Below are 8,674 nucleotides of genomic sequence, written 5' to 3'. Positions count from 1 at the left end.
GGTCATTGTTCATTTGAAAGACCCATTTGTGACCAAGCTTTAACTTTCTGACTGATGTCTTGAGATGTTGCTTCCATATAACCACATAATTTTCCCTCCTCATGATGCCATCTATTTTGTGAAGTGCACCAGTCCCTCCTCTAGCAAAGCACCCCCACAACATGATGCTGCCACCCCCGTGCTTCATGGTTGGGATGGTGTTCTTTGGCTTGCAAGCCTCCCCCTTTAACCTCCAAACATAACGATGGTCATTATGGCCAAACAGTTCTATTTTTGTTTCATCAGACCAGAGGACATTTCTCCAAAAAGTACGATCTTTGTCCCCATGTGCAGTTGCAAACCATAGTCTGGCTTTTTTATGGCGGTTTTGGAGCAGTGGCTTCTTCCTTGCTGATCTGCTTTTCAAGTTGTCGATATAGGACTCATTTTACTGTGGATATAGATACTCTTGTACCGGTTTCCTCCAGCATCTTGGGATTGATTTGTACTTTTCATACCAAAGTACGTTCATCTCTAGAAGACAGTACGTGTCTCCTTCCTGAGTGTTATGACAGCTGCGTGGTCCCATGGTGTTTATACTTGCATACTATTGTTTCTACAGATGAACATGGTACCTTCAGGCGTTTGGAAATTGCTCCCAAGGATGAACCAGACTTGTGGAGGTCTACAAGTTGTCTTGGCTGATTTCTTTTGATTATCCCATGATGTCAAGCAAAGAGGCACTGAGTTTGCAGGTAGGCCTTGAAATACATCCACCGGTACATCTCCAATTGACTCAACTGATGTCAATTAGCCTATCAGAAGCTTCAAAAGCCATGACAACATTTTCTGGAATTTTCCAAGCTGTTTAAAGGCACAGTCAACTTAGTGTTGGTAAACTTCTGACCCACTGGAATTGTGATACAGTGAATTATAAGTGAAATAATCTGTCTGTAAACAATTGTTGGAAAAAAGACTTGTGTCATGCAAAAAGTAGATGTCCTAACCGACTTGCCAAAACTATAGTTTGTTAACAAGAAATTTGTGGAGTGGTTGAACAACGAGTTTTAATGACTCCAACCTAAGTGTATGTAAACTTCCGACTTCAACTGCATATTAATCCGACTGTTGAGCTTGAACTCTACAGTACAGTACATCAGCCTCTAACTATTTACACTACCATAAACAATCGGGAACTTTATATTTTCTTGTAGTCACTTTTTTTTATTTTTATGGCTAACCTGCCATCCAAACAATTCAAGAAAATACATATTGCTAGATCGATTTGAAAACAACTTGGCTTACATGATGAATAGTTCAAGGTCTGGCATGCGCTTGTCTCTATGAATGTTAAATTGTTTCGTTAAATTGTTTTGTGAGCGTGTACATGTTTGCGAATGTGTACATGAGGGTGCACCATCAATCGGTGTGTCTCTTGCGTCTGTAATGTCATCCATGAGCACACGTGTTTGAAAAGTTTTCAAAAAATATGTATTTGTTTATTAATATTTTGTTTAACCAGAGAAGTCAAATTGAGATTTATATATTTTTCAATTGAGCCCTAGCCAAGAAAGCAGCACGCATATAGTAACACATGCGTGATGAGTGTTTGCCTGTATTGTGTGTGTAGAGGTGTATACAGACCGCATCTGTGTGTTTGTGTGTGTGAGTGTTTGTGCGTGCGTGAACAAGTGGTTGACATTCACAAGGGAAATGTAAACAGCAGTAAAATGACCTTGGTCTCCAAAGATGTGGGAAAAGAAATATGACCACGCTTGGTAACCAAGGATATGTGTGCTCCACTCATCTTTAGAACAGTGATATCAGAATGTGCTTGAGCTGTGTTCTGTCCTATTCTCTCGTCTTTCATGGCCGTCATGAAATCCTATCAAATAATTCACTCAAAGGGGCTTGTTTCGTTACCCATTACAGCAAAAATGTTGACAGACAACATATTTCTGTTTGCTGCAGATAAAGCCACTTCTCAACTGCCTTACGTCAATAATATTAAATTATGTTGATATGGAAGGTTGCATATAAAAGGCAAAAGTGGGTGTGTTTGTTTTCAAGAGTCAACACCATACGCTTGTCTTTCCAATTTCCAGTATTCCCGCATGCTCGTCCTACCACATGCTCGTCTTCCCACATGCTCGTCTTCCCACATGCTCGTCTTCCCACATGCTCGTCTTCCCACATGCTCGTCTTCCCACTTGTCCAAACAATTTCCGGGAAATCCCATCAGCGGGTTGGAAATAAAATAAAAAATGGGGAGGGGTTTCAACTTACTGTTGAGAGTTACAATAGTAGACACAAGGTGGAATGTCAACTTGGATGTGCATCAGCAGTTTTCTTCTTCTCATATGTCACTCACTAGCTAGGTTTCCATGAACTTATATGTCACTCACTAGCTAGGTTTCCATGAACTTATATGTCACTCACTAGCTAGGTTTCCATGAACTTATATGTCACTCACTAGCTAGGTTTCCATGAACTTATATGTCACTCACTAGCTAGGTTTCCATGAACTTATATGTCACTCACTAGCTAGGTTTCCATGAACTTATATGTCACTCACTAGCTAGGTTTCCATGAACTTATATGTCACTCACTAGCTAGGTTTCCATGAACTTATATGTCACTCACTAGCTAGGTTTCCATGAACTTATATGTCACTCACTAGCTAGGTTTCCATGAACTTATATGTCACTCACTAGCTAGGTTTCCATGAACTTATATGTCACTCACTAGCTAGGTTTCCATGAACTTATATGTCACTCACTAGCTAGGTTTCCATGAACTTATATGTCACTCACTAGCTAGGTTTCCATGAACTTATATGTCACTCACTAGCTAGGTTTCCATGAACTTATATGTCACTCACTAGCTAGGTTTCCATGAACTTGTCCAGTGATTTGTAAACATTTTGAAAGTTCCAATAGAAAATAGATGTGGCATATGGTTTTGATATGGTTCGTTTCCATTTAACATTCTTGAGTCGATAAAAACAGCTGGACGCAATGACGTCACACCTATAAAAAAAAAATGTTCTCGCAAAAACCTAAAGTGTTGAATAAAAATGTAGTGGTTGAAGTTTTTCCATTACCCATTTAGGCAAATTGCGCATTAATAAATTGGTGACAGCCGTATGCCCTCCCCAGGCAGGTCACCCGTGATCCAAGTGCGTATTTGACATCACCCTTTCAACTATCTGTTTTATGTCTCAGGTAGCCCACAAAAGCCAGCATGAACAGAATGCAATAATTGACTCACAGTATTTGCCATATACTAATAATTCTCATGTGCCAACGTATCGCCAACGTTCATGCCATGGTGAAAATTGCACTCCTGTAGAGCTGAAATAATTGGATGGTGAATCGTGCCAGCCAACCAGTAAAGCAAAGCGAAGCAATTCAGGCATTCTTCAAAGTCAGGACAATCTTTGTCCTGCAAAAAAAACATACTTTTTGTAGTTTCACTTTTTTGTTGTTGCAAGCAGTAGGCATTTAGCATTAAATGTGGAGTGGAGCTGTATGGTGGTGACATAACGGATAAAAATGTTGTGGATTTTTAGAAAATGTATTCTTTGTCTTTAGTTTCCATTACACGTCACAACGATTTTTGCGACATTTGCATTTGACGAATAAGCCTTGGTCAACAGAAACATGCCTACTGACAGTCACTCAATTAGCCCATGTCACCAACCGGTCATGTCTGACACGTGCCCAGGGGCCCTGACCTCCAGGTGGCCTCAATTGATTTTGTTAATCACTCTCCCTCAGATATCATATCAGTGTGACATAAGTAATGGCAAAATGTGTAGAATTGCAAGAAATTAGCTTTCAAACGACAAACATTTCTCCCCACTCCATAGCAAAATGTGTATAATTAGAGGAAATTAGCTATAGAACTGCAAAAAAAGATCTGCTAACATATCCCTCTGTATGTATTAAAATATTGTTTTTAATCCCGGTGCTGAGGTAATGTGAGTTAGTGTGTAGCGCCTAATTGTATATCTAATAGGCTATCCGTTTTTTGATCGACTGAAGTGAATGAAACAACAGCAATCAATGTGTGATAATGGCTGGGGCAATTTTTGCTTGTTTTGCTCTTCTCAATAACAGCATTTTAAAGTTTTTAAATTGCATAGAAATGCCTTGGTAACCCACTGGCTCTGCAAACCATAGCCAATGTGTTACGGGTGTGTACAAGTCAGGTGCAGGAGAGCAGAGTGTAGTTAACAGGTGCACTTTTTATTCCGGTCCAAATGAAAGCACATAAGTACATAAATGCGCCCAAAACACGGAACATAAACAAAAGTCTGCCACATGACAATACCCACATAACATAAAACAATTTCACACAAAGACATGGAGGGGAACAGAGGACTAAATACATGCAGTGTGATTAGGGAATGAAAACTAGGTGTGTATGGAACAAGACAAAACAAATGGAAATATGAAAAATGGAGCGGCGATGGCTAGAAAGCCGGTGACGTCGACCGCCGAACGCCGCCCGAACAAGGAGAGGAGTCGACTTCGGCGGAAGTCGTGACACAAAGAACTACAATGAAAAGGTTTGTAAAAAAACTAACAAAAAAGGTATATTTGATCACTGCTTCTCTGTTTGAGACATAGGCTATTCATTCTCAACAGTATTGTTTTGAATCTATATGGCAATCCCAAGGAAGCCTCCAAAGTGCCATATTGTATGTTACACCCAACCCAATGTCAGTAGCACACGCCTGAGGAAGACACATGATGATTGCAATCATAACACATTTAACTGAGAATTCCCCCATGACAACCTAACAGCAGACTAAAAACAAGTTACCCTCTCCCCCCAGTTGAAAAAGGACAGAAGAAAAAGAAGAACATCCCCCTCAATATTATTTATGGTAATGGTGGAAGTTCATTCTTAACTGCTGCTATGGTTACCTTCACACATGAATAAAGTTGTTGCTAATGCTTTGCTCTACTTTAAAACGCACAAGTTTCTCCCAACAGACGTAGTTCATTGCTGGAGGTGCTAAATGAGGAGGAGTCAAGGAGGGGGCGGGAGAAAGAATGACGTCAAAGAAATCACCATGTAACATAGCATGTCTTGGATGACGCCGTAGTGCTGTGCTGTAACTATTTACTCACGTGAATATCATGGTGTGTTAAAATCTAATGTAGGCTACCTTGTTGTTTGCCTTTTCATTACTTCTACATTAGGATATACTGTGGACCGTGGTCACCCACGCCTCTTTAGAAATACTTTTATACTTAATATTTAGTGGAAAATGCACTTATCAAACTAGCAATTCAGTACATCAACAATATACAGGTAACTGCAAAAAAAAAAAAAAAAAAAAAACACTTGAGTAAATGAGGGATATAAAGCATATTGAAATCATGTGCTTCCACACAGGTGTGGTTCCTGAGTTAATTAAGCAATTAACATCCCATCATGCTTAGGGTCATGTATAAAAATGCCCAATTAACCATTACTTTGGCTACAAATGGCTAGAAGAAGAAATCTCAGTGACTTTGAGAGGGATCTCAAAAGCCTTTTTCACCCTGCAGGCCTATAGTGCTAACTCTATTTTGTTTTTCAAATCCGTTTTGCAATACTGACTGTCCAAACAGCAAGTTACAAGTGACCAAATTGGATGCATGTGTTCAGACAGCAGTCATTTACTGACATGGCTATGCTAGTTGCCATAGTAACAACAGGTGTGTGCACTGTGGTGTTAGCTGATTGGTGGTGGTGCTCTTGCTTCCTATCACTCCTTGCCTGCCAATGATGTTTCCCAGTTGCTTTGGATGTTCAAAATCATAGTGTAAGAACACTTTCAAAGCCTCAAAGGATAAGATGATCCAACTTTTTGGCTAGCCACAGCAGTGGTGTGGTCACTTAGCGAGCTAGCTAGGTAGCTGTTTAGCTTTCGGGCACATTCACTAATTTGTTTGTAAACAATTAACAAGCTAGTTAGCTACCACATGTGCTTGTCAAACTAGCAAGTAGCTAGCAAGCAGCAAGATATGCCAAATAACAGTCTAAAAACCACTTGAGGGGAAATACATCAGATTTGACCATTCAGACAAGTTGCATGGCCAGGAATCAGATTTGACCATTCAGACAAGTTGCATGGCCAGGAATCAGATTTGACCATTCAGACAAGTTGCATGGCCAGGAATCAGATTTGACCATTCAGACAAGTTGCATGGCCAGGAATCAGATTTGACCATTCAGACAAGTTGCATGGCCAGGAATCAGATTTGACCATTCAGACAAGTTGCATGGCCAGGAATCAGATTTGACCATTCAGACAAGTTGCATGGCCAGGAATCAGATTTGACCATTCAGACAAGTTGCATGGCCAGGAATCAGATTTGACCATTCAGACAAGTTGCATGGCCAGGAATCAGATTTGACCATTCAGACAAGTTGCATGGCCAGGAATCAGATTTGACCATTCAGACAAGTTGCATGGCCAGGAATCAGATTTGACCATTCAGACAAGTTGCATGGCCAGGAATCAGATTTGACCATTCAGACAAGTTGCATGGCCAGGAATCAGATTTGACCATTCAGACAAGTTGCATGGCCAGGAATCAGATTTGACCATTCAGACAAGTTGCATGGCCAGGAATCAGATTTGACCATTCAGACAAGTTGCATGGCCAGGAATCAGATTTGACCATTCAGACAAGTTGCATGGCCAGGAATCAGATTTGACCATTCAGACAAGTTGCATGGCCAGGAATCAGATTTGACCATTCAGACAAGTTGCATGGCCAGGAATCAGATTTGACCATTCAGACAAGTTGCATGGCCAGGAATCAGATTTGACCATTCAGACAAGTTGCATGGCCAGGAATCAGATTTGACCATTCAGACAAGTTGCATGGCCAGGAATCAGATTTGACCATTCAGACAAGTTGCATGGCCAGGAATCAGATTTGACCATTCAGACAAGTTGCATGGCCAGGAATCAGATTTGACCATTCAGACAAGTTGCATGGCCAGGAATCAGATTTGACCATTCAGACAAGTTGCATGGCCAGGAATCAGATTTGACCATTCAGACAAGTTGCATGGCCAGGAATCAGATTTGACCATTCAGACAAGTTGCATGGCCAGGAATCAGATTTGACCATTCAGACAAGTTGCATGGCCAGGAATCAGATTTGACCATTCAGACAAGTTGCATGGCCAGGAATCAGATTTGACCATTCAGACAAGTTGCATGGCCAGGAATCAGATTTGACCATTCAGACAAGTTGCATGGCCAGGAATCAGATTTGACCATTCAGACAAGTTGCATGGCCAGGAATCAGATTTGACCATTCAGACAAGTTGCATGGCCAGGAATCAGATTTGACCATTCAGACAAGTTGCATGGCCAGGAATCAGATTTGACCATTCAGACAAGGAATCAGATTTGACCATTCAGACAAGTTGCATGGCCAGGAATCAGATTTGACCATTCAGACAAGTTGCATGGCCAGGAATCAGATTTGACCATTCAGACAAGTTGCATGGCCAGGAATCAGATTTGACCATTCAGACAAGTTGCATGGCCAGGAATCAGATTTGACCATTCAGACAAGTTGCATGGCCAGGAATCAGATTTGACCATTCAGACAAGTCGCATGGCCAGGAATCAGATTTGACCATTCAGACAAGTCACATGGCCAGGAATCAGATTTGACCATTCAGACAAGTCACATGGCCAGGAATCAGATTTGACCATTCAGACAAGTCGCATGGCCAGGAATCAGATTTGACCATTCAGACAAGTCGCATGGCCAGGAATCAGATTTGACTATTCAGACAAGTTGCATGGCCAGGAATCAGATTTGACCATTCAGACAAGTTGCATGGCCAGGAATCAGATTTGACCATTCAGACAAGTTGCATGGCCAGGAATCAGATTTGACCATTCAGACAAGTTGCATGGCCAGGAATCAGATTTGACCATTCAGACAAGTCACATGGCCAGGAATCAGATTTGACCATTCAGACAAGTTACATGGCCAGGAATCAGATTTGACCATTCAGACAAGTCACATGGCCAGGAATCAGATTTGTATCTGACTTCAAACCACCTACAAAGGTGGTTTGAAATGTGGCTTGAAATATCTGATTCCATGTGCTTTTTGGCAGTTCAGACTTGTCAGTTCATTGTTCGCCGATAGGGAATCCTGCGTGTTCTGGGCGTTACTGACACTTATGGGAGATTCTGGAGCGCCACCTGAGACAGCGTTTTCCAGTACCATCAACAAAATTTCTCTTGAAAGAATGGTGTCACATCCCTCCAATATAGAGTTCCAGACACTTGTAGAATCTTGCAAAAAATCTGTAGGAAACAGTACGTGTGTAATGGCAGAGATATGTCTAGCTTGTGGGAAGAGCAGAGTTTAATTTGAAATGCAAGTGTTTCCAAGATACTGGAGAATGTAAATGTAGATCTCAGCCAAAGACACAACCATTCACACACACACAGAGAGAGAGAGAGAGAGAGAGAGAGAGAGAGAGAGAGAGAGAGAGAGAGAGAGAGAGAGAGAGAGAGAGAGAGAGAGAGAGAGTATATGAGGCAGTATAATAACCAGAGCCAGAGGGCATATATCATCCAGTATCTTGTTTGGAAAGGCCTGAGGAGTGGATTAATAATTTATTTAAAAAGCAGCGTTGACAAACAGAGCCAACT

This window comes from Oncorhynchus clarkii, chromosome 9 (genome assembly GCF_045791955.1).
Source record: "Oncorhynchus clarkii lewisi isolate Uvic-CL-2024 chromosome 9, UVic_Ocla_1.0, whole genome shotgun sequence".
NCBI lineage: Eukaryota > Metazoa > Chordata > Actinopteri > Salmoniformes > Salmonidae > Oncorhynchus > Oncorhynchus clarkii.
This window is presented reverse-complemented; position numbering follows the sequence as displayed.